This window comes from Perognathus longimembris, chromosome 5 (assembly GCF_023159225.1).
Source record: "Perognathus longimembris pacificus isolate PPM17 chromosome 5, ASM2315922v1, whole genome shotgun sequence".
Lineage (NCBI taxonomy): Eukaryota > Metazoa > Chordata > Mammalia > Rodentia > Heteromyidae > Perognathus > Perognathus longimembris.
Window position 1 is genome coordinate 70,797,676 of NC_063165.1, and position 17,897 is coordinate 70,815,572.

At 34.7% G+C, this 17,897-nt stretch overlaps 1 protein-coding gene across 5 annotated transcripts in view; it reads right to left on the reverse strand.

The window, feature by feature from the left end:
* The window catches only part of Naaladl2 (N-acetylated alpha-linked acidic dipeptidase like 2), a 1,189,792-nt gene that overhangs the window by 714,238 nt on the left and 457,657 nt on the right, over window positions 1–17,897 (reverse strand). Inside the window, exon 1 of one of the 5 annotated variants that reach the window (XM_048347097.1) lies at window positions 11,370–11,494. The exons of the other annotated variants lie outside the window; for them this stretch is intronic. The gene's annotated coding sequence lies outside the window, so the exon portion shown is untranslated. Of the gene's footprint in view, window positions 1–11,369; window positions 11,495–17,897 lie in introns of those variants that run through there. 5 annotated transcript variants of the gene reach the window in all.

A 17,897-nucleotide genomic window follows, 5' to 3' on the forward strand; every position in this document is an offset into this window, starting at 1 on the left:
TTTTTTTCACAAGTAGAATAAATAAATGACTCCAGCAGATTAACTTTAAAACAAAAAGGTAGACTCTCAATTTCCTGTCTGATGATTGAATCTTTATGTCGAATGAGAAAAATATTCAAATAGTGTTTTCTGAAACTTTGAATGTCAAATCATTTTCTGGTTTGAATGTATTGACTTGAAGGAAAGAAATTTCTTAGAAATGTCAGTGCATTATCTACAGGCATTCATTACATAAAGGCATTATTACTGTAGCACTAAACTACATTTGTATCACTGGAATTTTTAAACTTAAATTTAAAATCGTTTTAAACTATTTCTTATAGGTTGAAAAAGTTGATATTTTTTTTAGCATGAACCTAGTTAATAGAAATAAAGTGCATGTATACATATATGTACACACACACACACACACACACACACACACACACACATTTGATGGTCCTGGCACTTGAACTCATGTCCTAGACACTTTTTGCTCAAGGCTAATGAGCCACAACCTCACTTCTGATTTTTCTGGTTGCTAACTGGAGATGAGTCTCATGGACTTTCCTACCAGGGCTAGCTGTGAACAGCAATCCTCAGATCTCAGCCTCTTGAGTTGCTAGGATTACAGGTATGAGCCATCAATGCCTGGCTATGCTAATACAACAAATTTTTTTTCATTGAAATCTTTTGTTGTCTGGATTTGAAGGTAGGACAAAAGATAAACAGAACAAAATTAGTCATTCAGAAGACTGTATCCAGGCTTCACTTCTCAGTATAATTAGTTGTGTGTGTGTGTGTGTGTGTGTGTGTGTGTGTGATTGCATCTGTTCTTTTGTCAGACAGCTTTGTCAATTGCTATTCTGTCTATAAATGCATTACAAATTCCTTATTTAGTTGCAATTTTGTATGTAAGTGGCAAAAAATAAATCATAATTATTTGTTTTTCATGCTTCACTAATTGAATAAACAGTATGTTAAAGGTAAGGGGAAAATTATCATTTGTGTGTTATTTTTAGAAAAATAAATTGAGTGAGAGCCCATCCTAAAATGGGTGATAACATGCTAAACTTCAGTAGAGCAAAGACTCAAGTTGTAGAAGGTGGACTACAACTTCACTCTAAGCATCCTTGAGGGTTCACTAAAGGCACAGGAGATGGGAAAATATTATAGCATTCCACACTAATCAGCTATAAATTGCAAAATCAAATCATAGCCATTTGAAAAAAATATTTGATGTCATCCATATTTGTTTTAAGCATTTAGGTCATTTGCATATGCATGACCACCTGCCAGTTCCTGAGTAGTCAAGACATGCTTTACAGACCTGAGCTTTTCACTTTGTGTAACACATCCCAACTAGAGGCTCTGTTGGGCCTACTAGCATCAATTTATGGTAAAGACTTTTAAATATCATAATGACCTAACTCGATTTTATAAAGGATTAATTTAAGTGAACCTAAACAAGACAAAGTATACACTGTGTGTGGCTTGAATACTAGCTGCAATATTTAGTGTCATTCAGAACATCTGTCCTCTGGGTTTGGCTTACTAGTATTACAAGATTCAAGTGTGTGTGTGTGTGTGTGTGTGTGTGTGTGTGTGTGTGTGTGAGTTTCTGATTTGGAAAAGGGAAGCAGAATAACAAAATAATGAGGCAAAGGACAAAAAGGGAACCAATGCAACAGTGATACTCACAAGACACTATGTTGCAAACGAATTTAAAACTTGGTAAGGGCAGGGGTGTGTGGCAGAAAACAAGGGAAAGGGTAATATTCTTGGACAGGAAATGTACTCATTACCTTACTTTTATAACTTACTTTTATAATCTCCCTGTACATCACTTTTACAATAAAATAAGAGTATTATTTTGAAAAAAAAAAAGAGTTCCCAGAGTTAATTGTTAATGAATACAGAGATCATATTGAGTTATTTATCCCTAGGTCTATGACCAAATGTTATTGAACACACAAACAGCCTCTAGGGTCAATTCAATCCTAAAGGCACTGCCTAAATCCTGAGACACCTGATTCTGCTTTCAATCCAGGACCTAAAAGATCTCTGTTATTTATTCTTCGTGGTACCCAGACAAGTATTTATGTTTTCTCACACTTTGGTCTTGAGTATGACACCACTTTAAGGAAAAGGCCACAACTTTTCCTTCTTATATTTTGCTGCTTCTTTTTAACAACACTTTCCAGATTGCTTTTTCTCTGCTTCCAAGGGACAAAGAGCAAATCATCACTGCAAACAACTTGACAGATACAGTTCATATTCAGCTGCTATTGACCTGTTTTGAGCCATTAAAACTCTTTTGTCCCTCCTGTCCCTCTGCCTACTACATGTGGCTTACACTGGCCTTGAGAGGGCTTTGAGGGTGTCAAGAGTTAATACATCAATATGATCAACACTTGGCTTTTGGAGAGCTCTCTGCGAAAAAAAGGAGCCTCCTACTTTGATAGATACATGGCAATTTCTTATCCCTTTCGCTGGCGGCGTGAATGATCATAAATTGTTGCTTTTTGACTATAGCTTTTAGATTTCCAGAAACAGGCAGATGAAGCTTTTATCTGCAGAAGGAGAGTATGTACTATAGTTTTCACATTTGCAAAAGTACTTTTTTAGATTACTTTTAAATATCTTTAGTTTTCAAAAAACAAGTTTCTACAAACTAAAAGTGATTTATTCTAAATTTTTAAAAAAAAAATGTTGCTCTATTTCCTAAAATTACAACACAGAAAATCTATTCATGCACCATAGTAACCTAATGTACAAAGAACCTACATTGTTTCTACTTTTTTAATAAAATAAAATTAAAAGTCCTTTCATTTCCAAGGTGATTTTTGATATTAGGAAAAAGTATTAATATATTACTAGTATATGATTAAGTTTGGGGAATATATCTGCTTATACTCATTTAAAATTTTGTTGCAGGGCTGGGAATATGGCCTAGTGGTAAAATGCTTGCCTCATATACATGAAGGCCTGGGTTCAATTCCTTAGCACCACATATGTAGAAAAAGCTGGAAATGGTTTTGTGGCTCAAGTGGTAAAGAGCTAGCCTTGAGCAAAAAGAAGCCAGGGACAGTGCTCAGACCCTGAGTCCAAGCTCCAGGACTGGCAAGAGAAAAAAAGAAATTGTTACAGAGTCATGTAATATACATTATCTGAGTCTTCCAAAATCTGTACTGGGAAAACTGAAGTATGTTACTTAGTTAAAGTTCAAAGAACAAGGACTAAATATACATTTTTAGTATGTAGGTTCCACTCAAAGAATAGGATGCAAAAAAATTAAAATTATTGATTTAATCCAAAACATTACAGTGGAAGAAATTAGTTCAAGATTAATTGCATGGTACGATTCTTATAAAATTATACTAAGTGGAGCCAAACCCAAAGAAACATGGACCCTATGGTATCCCTCATAGGGAATAATTAGCACAGGTTTAGGCTAGTCACAGCAGAGGATCACAAGAGCCCCTTATGAACACATAAGATGATGCTAAGTGAAATGAACTCCATGTTATGGAAACCACTATTATATCACTGTTATAATTACTTTCAACATGCCATGTGAAACCGTAGCTTCTTTTGTTGATCCTCTTGTATCCCTTCCTGTAGCTGTACTCACACTATCACTGTATCTCATCTGAATACACTGGATACTGTATATACTGGTATCAGAACTAGGGAAGTGAAAGGGAATATCAAAATAGAGAGACAAAGGATAAAAAGACTCCAAAAGCAATACTTGCAAATCCATTTGGTGTAAACCATCTGAGCAACTCATTGTGGGGGTGGGGGAAGAAGGAAAGGGGAGGAGGGAAATGAGAGACAAGGTAACAAACAGTACAAGAAATGTACCCAAGGCCTAATGTATGAAAAAGTAACCTCTCGGTACATGACTTTGACAATAAATAAGGAAAAAAAAAGACTAAAAATTTTGGCTCAAACGTAATTGAAGGGAATTATGGTGCATCTTTGTAAATACATTGGTGGTGAGAAAAGTGATTGTAAATCTAAGTAAATACTAAAGAAAATACAGATCAGTTTCATTGGCAACTAATGACAGAAACGAATTTGTACTTTTGTCTAATAACTAGCTAGGAATCATAGAAAAGATGGGAACGAATTATCCAGTATTTTGTAAGTTATTCTTATTTACATTGACCATTTCAGATATACATAGATACATACCTAAAGATAAACAATATATGTTCACAATATTTTTCTTGCCTCCTATCAATATAAGAATGGAATTGCATCTGAGAAAAAGCAACACACTTTCATTTTAAATCGCCTGAAATTCAAGTTCTCTAAGTAATTTTCTTCAAATATAAAATGTTAATAATGGGTAATATTTTCAGTTAAAAGGGTTAAAAAAACCAAAATGAGAAATAATATGAGAATATATTACAAATTCTAGCTAGTGTAACACTGTTAGGTTAATTTTTTTATTACAAATACAGACATATGTGTGACAATAGTTTGGAGCAAATTAAACAACTCAATAGTTTACTACAAACTGAGTCAAGTATTGCATATGTCATTCATATTTTATTTATGAACATGAATATTATGAAAAAAGAAAGACCTTCATGCAACATAAAAGTAATTCTGATATGAATTAAATGTCAGCCAAAAGGCAGGAAAATTCAATATTCACAAAGACATTAAATGTAAAATATTTAACAGATCTTCTGTATAACTGACACCAGTCAAAGATGGTTTGTAATAATAAGCCATGAAAAATTACTAAATTCACTTAGCAATTCAATTCTAAAATGTCAAATATTACTATACCAACATGAATTCTGCCTTTTGTCTTTCATTTCTCTTCTTTGTTCCCATAATGAAATCTCCTTCATATTTTTCAAAAAAAATTATTCATTTTTATTTATTTTACTATTGATATGTCAAAAAATAATATAAGAACTGCCTGTTCAAAGTTCATTCTTGGGCATATAATAAGGATAATACATTAGAAACAATAAAGATCCAGCTCTTTAAAATAATTATTACCAGACCAAAGATTATGCTTTTCTTTATCATTTACCATAGGCCACATCCCATGTCCTCATTGAGAGTGGGGGGGGAAGAACGAGTAAAATTTGACATCCTTAATGCACTGCTTTGGAATTGAAGTTTCTGCAACTGTATGTAAACCAATGTTCTTTCTCCTAGCACTTCTTTTATTATTTTTCACAGCTATAACTTGCATTTCATTCCCAAACAGAATACCTACATTCCAACAATATCTATGAGGAAGCTTTATGTCATTACCATATCTCCAAGAATCATCCCTTTATAAAAGGCAAACTGTCTTAGGAAGGACTCTTAGCTATCTTACTTTAGAGACCAAGAAGTGTCTCTAAGACACCAAGCCATGCTTCCAGCTGAGCTGTTTTTCATTCAATGCTGGCACTCTGCCACTTAAGCCACATCTCCATTTTTCAATTTTTGCTGCTTTACTTGAGATAAGAGACTCACAGACTTTCCTGCAAACCATTACCCCCAGATCTCAGCCTCTTGAATAGCTAGGACTGGCAAGCATGAGCCATTTGTGCCCAGCTGGTCTATTTACTTTTGAAAGTTAGTTGAGACTAGACTACTGTGTGCCTATTAGCCTACCTATGTTCATAGTTAAGATTAGGAGGATTGTGATTTTAGATCAGCCCAGAGAAAAAGCAAGAACTTAACACAAAAACAACCAGAGCATATAGGTCTAAAGTCATTACCCAAAGAAGGGGAATGCCTGCCTAGATATCATGAAGCCCTGAGTCCAAATCCAAAAAACATGTAATTGAGCAAAAAAGTCAAATATTGGTATTGGTAATATGTAGCACTTCATTAAAATGACCAAGTTATAACCAATTTTTGGTAATTAATAAGCACCAAGAAAACATTTTAATTTTGTATCCATAATTACAACCTTCAGTTGAACAGAAAGTTACTTTTCTTCATAGGCGAATATAGATTTTTTTTTAAATCCAGGCCCCAATGACTAATGCCTATTATCCTAGAGATTTATTAGGAAGCTGAAATCTTAGGATCAGAATTTGAAGCTAAATCAGGCAGACAATGAGACTTTTATTGCTATCAGCTAGTAAAAAGCCAGAAATAGAGATGTGGATCATGTCATAGAGCTGAGTGTGAGAGAGAGCCTGAGTTCCGTAACAGCACAGATGCAAACAAATGTAGGCATTTTAGTTTATTTATGTGACAAGAATCAAATTTAAAAGTCACAAGTATGCTTTCACTATATATATCAGTATTATTATTGAATGTTTATAAATGATTAACAAGCAACAGTTAATACTAATGCAATGAATTTGTCTTTGCATACATGCATATCCAGCCACATGAATTTCTGAAAACTACATATGTAGCAAGGGAAAATCACAAAGTAAGTTTGCATCATGAATGCTCAATTTCCTCACCCACTAAACCGCATATCAGCCTGCAAAGAGGGGATGAGTCTGGTTTCTTGCTCTTTACATGGTATGAAGACTCTCCATGAGGGATGAGAACACAGAAGCAGAAAAAGAAAGCAGGGTATGGAGGGATAGTTCCTGTGAAAGTTACCCTTAACTTTACCAACTTTGTGTAACTTGGCTATATCATAAGGACGTTCTTTGCAAGATGTTCTCAGAATGGGCTTTTGTTGTGCAAGCAACATCAAATTAAAAAGTACATAATAGATGTATATTTTTAAATAGACAAAACAAGTTCATTTGAAAGTGAAAGGAAAGCTGGAGGGGCCTCAAAGATATGTGCAATCAAGTCATTTTAGAGTGCCATAGTTATTGTAAGGAGATCCTTCCATATCTCCTCCCCTAGGCTTTGCCCTGATTGCATGATGATGGCTTGTGTATGTCCCATCCAGACTCTTTCCATTGGTTGAGGTGACACCTCAACCAATAAGGGCAAAACAAGTATTTAAATGGAAACCTGAGTGATTATGGGAACAAGAAGCACCATGATGCCCACATGTTACCTATCATATATTATGTCCAATGCTTTCCCCTCTGTCTACATGACATTTCTCCTATCTTTGCTGCATTCCCATTTCTCAGAAGGAAACTCTAACTGCCATTAGGGATCAAGCATGCAGATCTATAACTTAAAGGGGAAAACATGAAGAGATTTGTGGAAAAAACATTAATCCAACTGCCTCCTGAATATAATACATTTTTAAAGGAATCTATCCAGAAAAATTCATTTAGCTATGCCCAGAACAATCAAGACTGACTGCGTAGAGATTGAAGTGCCTCAGTCCATCTGCTGATAATATTTATTGCTTTTTGGCACCAACTACATATTTACGAAGCCTATGTGAAAGAAAGCAATGCTTCTTACTTCTAGGGCAAAAACAGATGGTGCTCCAGCAGGTAATAATTTAATTAAATGGTTCCCAAAGCTTGAGCAAATTACTCCAAAGCAAAGAAAATATTTTTATTTATTCTTTAAAAGTAAGGATAGGGAGAAAAAAGCTAAATAAAGTTTGATTTGTGTAAATGTAAGAAAATTAGAACTTACTAAGTCTGCTGTTCTTATGAAAGTGCTTCTCCTCTGCCTTCTTCCCAAAGCAGAGTTAAAATTGTTGTTTGTAACATTGACACTGGTCATTTGTTTTCATCTATCACCTCCATGAGACAATGCCAAACCAAGACAAACACTTAAGATGGAGAAAGCACCAAACAAATGACTCCCACTACCACTGTCATCAAGATTTCTTAAGTAATCATATGTGCATAGTAAGAGCTATGAAAATACAAACAAGGTGTATGATAAATTGTTCTAAGTAATCTAGGATTAGGAGTTATGCTCAGTGGTAAAGCATTTGGATAGCATGTGCTAGGTTCAATCCCTTGAACTTAAAAAAATCTATTAAAACTAGGAAATTGAAAGGGAATACCAAAATTGAGAAACACAGGGTAAAAAAAGAAAAACAACTACAAAAACAATATCTGCAAAACTGTTTGGTGTAAGTGAACTGAACACCTCATGGGGGAAAGGGATAGGGGGAGGAGGAAAGGGGGTATGAGGGACGAGGTAACAAACAGTACAAGTAATGTATCCAATGCGTAAAGTATGAAACTGTAACCTCTCTGTACATCAGTTTGATAATAAAAATTTGAAAAAAAAACTCTATCAATAATAATCTATAATCTAATACACACATGTATGTTTGTACATATATACATATATACATACACATTCATACTCATTGAGTATATGCATTATGTGCAAAGACTAATCAAAAATCAAATATAAGGTGTGAAATAAGAATTTATGAGGCTAGTACAATACTTACCCTGTACTTCTACATACTTAGAAGTTGAAGTTCAGGAGAATCAAAGTTCAATGCCAGCCTGAGGAAAAGTTATCAAGACCTCATTTCAACCAAGAGTTTCACTATGGTAACCCACACTGTAATCCCAACTACATAGGAAAAATAGATAGATTGAAATCTGAGGCTGGTGTGAAAACCAAGAAAAAGTGTAGACACTTGAGCTCCTAGAAACAACAGGACTTGTAAAATTTCACTGTCTTCGAGTTTACTTTTAGCTCCTATAACTCCATTTTGATGACTCCATGCAAGAAGGCTGCACCTCCACCTGTGAGATTAGTTCCTCATAGTTTGACATTTAAAAATATATGTAGCTCTTGTTCCTCTCTGTATCTAGGTAGCAACCATAGTAACGGATTGTAAAAGTGATCATAGTAATAGATTATAGAAATAATCATAGTAGTAGTTACAGAAGTGTCATGGTGACTGGCAGTTTGGTCCACTTATGATTGAATACTGGATTGTTTTAGCCCACTCATGCTTGCTTAGTTGACATTAGGGAAACATGCTAATGATTGTTAAAATAAAATTGATATTAGGTCAGCCTAACTGAAAACATTTTATTTCTGTAAATGGCTTGTTTAACCCATTTGTGATTTGCTCTGACCCCCTGCATTGATCCCTTGCATCAGTGCTATGTGAACACCTGCTCTGGAATGCATAGCTTCTACCTTTAAAAGCACAGCCCTAAGATAGCTCATTGCTGTTCTTTACCATCCCAATGGTGGAGAACAGAGGAGGTGCACAGCTAAATAAAGACTCCTAGCCCTATTGACTGAGTACTGGTGATTTGCTTGTCATGAGTACGAGTCCTGCATGACCAGGATACAACAGCTGGCCCCAGATTAAAAATGCAAGACCTTATTTGAAATTAAAGCAAAGACAAACACAGAGAAAGAGAAGGCTAGGGACCTTGGCTCATGGCACAGCAACAGAACTTCAAGCATGGTGGCCCTGAGTTCAAAATCTATGTCAAAGAAGGAGGAAAAAGAAGAGGAAGAAAGGAAGGAGAAGCAGAATGAGAAGAAATAATCATTCCATTCAAGACAGCTTCAATGGAAAGCAAAGCTTTGACTTGAAAAGACTTCAACTTGCAGACTGGGATTGTGCAGAAAGTAAGTTTAGGTTGTTTGGGATGGGAGTGGTCTACCTAAGCAAAGAGGAGCAATCATAGGTTCTTCCTGGAGAAGATGCCTGGAGAACCAGGTTTCAGAAGTGGTGATTGACAGCTAGATGCACTGGGCATAGAGGACAGCAGAAGAATTCACACACAGCTACTAGTGAGTCTAATCCTCTCACACTACATAGTCATTCTCTTCACCATAGCTCAGTTACTTATGCCAGGTGTATTTATACACCTGGCTTAAGGATTCCATAGCTGTTCATACTTTATATGTATATTTATTATATTTAATAATAGGTGAAATCATCAACTATTGTTTAATTATTATAATGCACTGACCATGTATTACTTAATTTTTAGAATTGAAATCATATTTGTAGTACGTATGCACTTAGCCTCACAATGCATAAAGTTAATGATGATTGCAAGACCTTTTCAACATACATAAACCCACTATCTGCCTGCTCCCAAAATATCCACTGACAATTTGTTTGGATTAAAAGGAGGCTAGCCAGTTCAGCTCTGTCCGCTGTGGAGTCCACTGGCTGGTGGCTGAGGTGTTATGTTTAACCTACAGCAACAGACCCTAGGGGAGGAGTTAAAAAGCATGAAAAAGCTTCAAGGCCCTTCAATTCTTTGTTTTGTTGTTTGCCTTTTTCTGCCAGGACTAGGGCCTCAGGCTCTCACTTGACTTTTTTCCTCACAGCTGGCACACTACCACTTGAGTCAGTCTTCCAGTCCTGCTTTTTGCCAGTTAATTGGACATGGCATCTCACTGGCTGTTCTGTCAAGGCTGGTTCTGAATTGTGCTTCTCCAGAAAGAGTTAGGGTTCTTGTTCTGAATGAGTCAGCACTATAGACATTAACTCCAAAGAAAGTTAGAATGAATATTGTCTTATATTTTTCTCTTGAAAAATACACAACATGGTTCAGTACTTTTATAATTCCTACTTTTTCTTAAGATCTTAAGATTTATTAGATCTGAGATCAATGAATGGAGTATTTATTTGAGGGAGGGTGAATAAAACATCCTAAATTTATGTACTCATGGCAATAATTATACTCCAGCTGAATTCAATGGGTAGAAGAGATTTAGCCAATAGTAACACAAGTTACGTCTTCATAAAAAAGAAAAAGAAAAGAAATATCCCCAGGATCACCAAGCTGTGGACTCCCACACTTTTTTTTTCCACCCCATAACAACTTAAATGTTTCAATGCTTGGATGTATTTTAGAAAATAAACATGAAAATGAACATTCTCTTTTCCTGTAACACATTATAACTTATACTGTATTCAAAGTTTCATCAGCCAAAACCATTATACCAAATAATGGCAGTTCTATTTGGATAAACTTATATTATTACATGAAAGCAAGTATTGCTAATTGTGGAAGAGCATATACTTGGATTAGACAGTTGTTTTAGTTATCTCACCGATGCAGAAAACCCACACCAACTTTGAAAATTAGTTTTATAATTAAGGTAAATGTAAAAGTCTTTAAAATACTTTGATAGAAGGATTTTTAGTTTAAGAATTTCATCCCTGAAGGAAAAAGTCAAGGTTAAACTATGACATCCAATATACACGTTTTCTTATTAGTCATTATGAAAGCATTGTATATATTTCTGGAAGCTATGAAACACTGTCTTAACAGAACAAAAATTCTTGCTTTCTCTAAAAGTCAAATGTTAGAAATAGTAAGCTAAAATAAAAGCATGTTAAGGACATCCTGCCTTGACTGAAATAAATAATCATGTGTGTGTGTGCACACGCACAGGCGTGAGTGCACAGGCACACAATTGTTTCATTTGCTTTCTGTGCTTGAACTTCTAGAGATTCAGAAAAATATATTGCCTTTTCTTTTTACTTTCTTGTGAAAAATATATGTAGGAAGATATGTTTTCCCTACCCTATTCTGTAACTCAAAAGTTCTAGACCATTCTTGGCTTTATATGAGATAGTTATGTTCAACATACTATCTCCCAATTTCCTCCCAGGCCTCCATAGTAATGAAGATGTTTCTGTCCAAAAACACTTCAGATGAAAACATTTTTAAAATATACTCAAAATTCATTATTTTTTCTACCACATATGTCTTTCAGGACTTTATTACAAATGTGAAAGTAACAAAAGGAAAATATGAAAAAATAGGACTTCATCTACAGCACATTTATCCTCCAAAATGATACCATGAAGTCATTGCAGAAGATCACAATAGCCCAATAGCTATGCCCTTTATGAACACATGAGATGATGCTAAGTGAAATGAACTCCATGTTATGGAAACAAGTGTTATAGTACCCTGGATACTATGTATACTTGTATTAGAACTAGGGAAGGGAAAGGGAATACCAAAACCAAGAGACAAAAGATAAAAATACAAACGATTCTAAAAGCAATACTTACAAAGCCATTTTGTGTAAACCAACGGTACAACTCTTGGGGGGAGAGGGGAAGGGGAAGGGGGAAGGTGTTGGGGGGGGAAATGAGAAGAGGTAACAAGTTGAACAGGAAATGTACTCACTGCCTTACATATGAAATTGTTACCCCTCTGTACTTCACTTTTACAATAAAGAAAAAATTCCCCCCTAAAAAAGAAAGAAAAGGGGCTGGGGATATAGCCTAGTGGCAAGAGTGCCTGCCTTGGATACACGAGGCCCTAGGTTGGATTCCCCAGCACCACATATACAGAAAACGGCCAGAAGTGGCGCTGTGGCTCAGGTGGCAGAGTGCTAGCCTTGAGCTGGAAGAAGCCAGGGACGGTGCTCGGGCCCTGAGTCCAAGGCCCAGGACTGGCCAAAAAAAAAAAAAAAAGAAAAGTAAAAGATACCCACAGAACAGAAGGAAGTGTTTTCAAATTGTATATATTATAAGTGATTTATATTCAGAATATATTAAGAACTGTTCTAACTGAAACATAAAAAGGCAATCCAATTATAAGGAGGGAAAGGATCTGAATTGACATTTCTCCATAGAAGATACATAAATAGGTAATAAGCCCAAGAAGAGATATTAAACATAATAAGTCATTGAAGAAAGAAAAGTTGAAACCAAACTTCACACACATAATGGAAACAATAATCAAAAGTAAACAGACAATAAGTTTTGGAAATGGTAGAGAATTCAAGCTCCCATATATTGTGTGTGAAAATGTAAAATGCTAAAACTGCTTTCAAAAGTTGTTCAAAAATATCATCAAGTTCCAGTACCATCCAGCAATTCCACTTCTATATGTATATCCAAGAGAAGTAAAAACATGTTATAAGTACAAAGTAGACATGATTCACATACGCCTATCTTTGACTAACACACAAATGATTCAGAGTACTAATATTTATAGTGTCAATCAATCAATCAATAAATAAATGCAATCATATATCCATAAACTGAGAAAAGAATAAATAAAATGAAAGGACAAATCTAAGGTAAATAGATACAATAAAATGTCATTTAGCACTAGAAATGAGTTATATATGAATATTTTTCATGCCATGAATAAATGTTGAAAACATTATACTAAGTAAAAAAGTGTGTAATAAACAAGAATGGAAATTACTTGGACATTGGTGGCTCAGACCTGTAATCCTAGGCAGTTAGGCTGGGATCTAAGGACCTCAGTTAGATACTAGCTCAGAGAGGAAAGTATGTGAGACTCTTATCACCCATTAACCAGCAATAAGGGAGAGAAAGATACCTAAGTATAACAGCTAGTATTGGCACACATACACACACACACACACACACACACACCCCCATGCACACACACACACCACAAAAAAATGTGATATCAATACATTGCTTATAGGAAAATGGATGGAACTAGATATCATCATGGTTACATGATGTCACTAATATGGGAACTTGGAAGAAAGAGGGCAGAAAAGAAAAATAGGAATATAAAGGAAGTGTTGGGAACAAACACGGTAACAGAGGGGATGAATATGACCAAACTGCCTACTAGGAATATAGATAAATGCCTTAATTTGTGCAAATAAAACATGCTAATGGAAAAGAGACCACATATAGTGATCCTCCAGTATCCATGGTGGACTTGATGGTGAAGGCCATGTAATAGCAAAATTCAAGAATCCTCTAACAAACAATAGTAATAGTAACAAAGCTCAAACTATTACAAAGCCATTGTAATAAAATAACTTGGTACTGGCACAAAAATGGGTCTATGAACCAATGGACCAGATGAGAAGATCCAGAAATGAACCCACAGACCTATAGCTACTTAAAACTTGATAAGGAAGCCCAAAACACAGCTTGCAAGAATTGGTCACACACATGGAGAAAACAGAAGCTACATATTTATATATTACTCAGAACTAGAGTAAATTCTCAACAGACCAAAAGATCTCAATGTAAGGCTAAGTACCATGCAAATATTATAGAAAGGGGTAGGGGAAACACTAGAGCTACTAGAAATGGGTCAAACCTTCTAGAGTAAAAATCTAGAATCACAAAGATCTAGAATCACAACAAATAAGGAAAGACAATAAATAGGACTGCATCAAACTTAGGAGTTTCTGCATGGCAAACGACATGGCTAACACTAAAAATAGAAAAACTCAGAGAATAACAAAAGATTTTACTAGCTATGCTTTACATGTAAAATATACTCAGAGCTCCAGAAATTAAACCTAAAAATAAACCCTCAAAGAAATGACATCTCAATTAATAAATGGGATAAAGACTTTAAGAGACACTTCTCAGAAGAAGAAGTGAAAATGAACAATACACATATAATGTTCAGCATCTCTGGTCATAAAAGAAATAGAAATCCAAACAACATTGAGATTCTACCTAACCCTAGTTAGAATGGACATTATTAAGGAAACTAAAATAAGAGATGCCAGTGGGTGCTGCTGCCAAAAGAGAATGCTACTATACTGTTAGTGGGAATGCAAACATGTTAAATACTCTGGAAAGAAGTGTGGAGTTTCTTCAAAAAACTAAACATAGAGCCTTCCTATGATTCAGCAAACTCATTCCTGTGCAGTTATTCAATAGACCACACAAAAAGCCACACTAAAGCTACCAGCAAAACCATGTTTATTGCAGCATTGGTTATCATAGCCAATATATGGAATTAGCCCAGAAGAATTAGCCTCAATGGACAAGATCAAGAAATTGTGGCATATACACAAGAGAATTCTATGCTTCCATCAGAAAGAATGATATTGTACCATTCATAAGGAAACAGAAAGACATGGAAAAAATATATTAAGCAAAGTAAGCCAAACTCAAAGAAATATAGGTTGCATGGTTTCTCATTTGTTGTAACTAGAATGTGCCTATAACTCTACAAGTAAATCCTCTGAGTGGTAAAAGACAAAAAAAAATATACTTGGACATGATAAATTCTACAAGACTGCAGACATTCACATAATAATACCAAAGAAGAATATTCTTAGGAGAGGATCACAAAGGCTTAAAAACTGTGTGTATGATCATATAAAATGATACTTTTTGAAATGAAATCCAAGAAATGGAAACAAGGTTTTGTTTTTTGTTTTGTTTTGTTTTGTTTTGTTTTGTTTTTCCATTTGTGGCTGTTTCTGTTTGCTGTACTTTGGCTTGTATGTTTATGTATTTGGGGGCGGACAAGGGAGGGAGCACAGGAATAGGGAGGACAAAAGATAAATCCAGCCCTGATAGCCATGCTGAAAATGAACTACACAACTACGTGGGGGTGATGGAAGGGAAAACTGTGAGAGAGCAAAGGGAGAGGTGACACCATTTAAAAGAGTTATCATTACCTCACTTACATAACTGCAACCTCTCTGTACCTTTACAATAACAATTTTAAATAAATAAAATAAACCTCTTCTGAAAAAGAAACCAAATAGTATTTTCCTATAGCCTTCACACATTCACTCTAAATCATTTCCAGAGTAGTTATGACACAACATGTAATGCATTGCAAATAGTTGTTATATTATATTGTTAAAAAATAATGAGAACAAATTCCACATAGTTTCAATATAAATGAAACTATAGTAAGCAAAGTAGACACAGCTGATCCACATTCAAGCATTGTGTGCTGGATAGAAATGAAAAGCCAGTTCACTTAACACCAAACAGTTTTGCATGTATTGCTTTTGTAGTTGTTTCTCTTTTTTTTTACCCTGTGTCTCTCAAATTTGGTATTCCCTTTGAATTTCCTACTTCCAATACCCATAAACACTGTTTCCAATATACTCAGATAAGATTACAGCGATAGTGTAAGTACAACCACAGGAAGGTGATACAAGAACATCCACAATTTGTCATAGCGAGAATCTGGAACCAACCCAGATGCCCCTCAGTAGACGAATGGATCAGGAAAATGTGGTACATATACACAATGGAATTTTATGCCTCTATCAGAAAGAATGACATTGCCCCATTTGTAAGGAAATGGAAGGACTTGGAAAAAATTATACTAAGTGAAGTGAGCCAGACCCAAAGAAACATGGACTCTATGGTCTCCCTTATTGGGAATAATTAGTACAGGCTTAGGCAATTCATAACAGAGCATCAAAAGGCCCAATAGCTATACTCTTATGAACACATAAGATGATGCTAAGAGAAATGAACTCCATGTTGTGGAAACAATTGTTATATCACAGTTGTAACTACTTTCAACGTCCTATGAACTGAACACCTCTGGGGGGGTGGGAAGAGAAAGGGGGGGAGGGAGGGGGGTATGAGGGACAAGGTAACAAAGAGTACAAGAAATGTATCCAATGCCTAACGTATGAAACTGTAACCTCTATGTACATCAGTTTTATAATAAAAACTTAAAAAATAAAATAAATAAAAAATAAATAAATTCTACAGTGGCTTAACATTTCAAAAAAAAAAAAAGAAATGAAAAGCCACAGCAATGGTGCAGCCTAAGCAGGGGTACCTACAAAATATTCCATCATTGTCAATTCATCAGTGTTCAGAGAACAATAAATTCAAGCACTTATCTATGGAACTTTCTGGATTAATGTTTAAATATTTAATTAACTCATGGATGTCAAATCCAATGCTATAGCTAGATTGTTATATTGATTATTATTTGCTAATATGAATTGTAGTGCAATGTTTCAATTGTCAACTGACTACACACTCCTGCAATGCTATCCTCTAAGATTATATTTCCTGATAACTTTGCAGCTGCCTTAGTTTGTGTGAGTAGACTATGGGATATTCACACAATGATAATCCCATCTAATGACAAATTTCTCAGGATATGTTTCCTCCATTAAATAATGTATTACTGTACATAGAAGTGCAGAACAGATAAATGCAGAAACAGAAAGAAGATGGTTGCACAGGTGGTATAGGGAAAATGAGGGGAAATTAAGGTCCAAATTAATTGACATTTTACTGGGAAGGTTGAGAATATGTGGTCATAGTGATTCTTGTGTAACTCTTGGTAGACTTAAAAATCATAAACTCGTACCCTTTACACAACTGGGTCCAATGATATATCATTTATATCTCAATAAAAGTGTTTAAAGAAAAATAATATTGCATTTTCTGGGTATTTCTGCTCTGTTTATCCCAGTTTCCTGATATAAAACCAAGATAAAACTTCTACACATTAGTAACTATCTCCAATAAAGATACATACTTTATACAGTTTACTGCAGTAAACTAAGTATTTAAGATAAAATCATATTCATGTTTGACACAGGGAACAAGTTTGCTTTCAAGACATATTATGACTTAAGGTTAGTGACTTCTTTCCTCTTATCAAAACACTTGTGCTTTCTTCATAAAACCACAAATATCCCTATTGATTTTTAAACTTTTATTTCTCATGTTCATATTGATTTTTAAAAAGAATATAGATGTCTAACATATCAACACCACAAGTGAATTTTCAAGCATTAACTTTCTTTTAATATGAAAGATAAACATGTGGTTGAAATTGCATTCATAAAAATTTTACAATATAAATGAAAATATACTTAATTTTACGGTTCATAATGCTATTGAATGTTAAGTGGTTTAAAAATCTCAAATTCATTACAGTATTTGAATATTTTAATATGTTTATATTTCCCTTAGGAATAAGAATCAAATTTACCCTACCTAAATACATGTTTTCAAGGATAATTTCTCTTTTATGAGGCTAAATAGTAGCTACCATATCTGGAAACAATGCTGGGGGGTGCGAATATTTTGTTCAATTCTACTGTCTATATTGTTTTATTTTTCTACTTTCCTCTCCTTACAGATAACAGAACAAGAAACAAAATCCTACTAAAGGTGATTTTAGTGTGGAAACAACCAAGTTTTCTAGTATTCTCATTAATTACTGTACATATTTAAAGCTCCAATTTTTAAATGAACTGAAAATAAATGCATTATTTTTTCCCACAATACTTCAACCAAAACATGTCACTTGAAAAACACACTGGAGATTAGCTCTCAATAAAATCCATCTGACTTC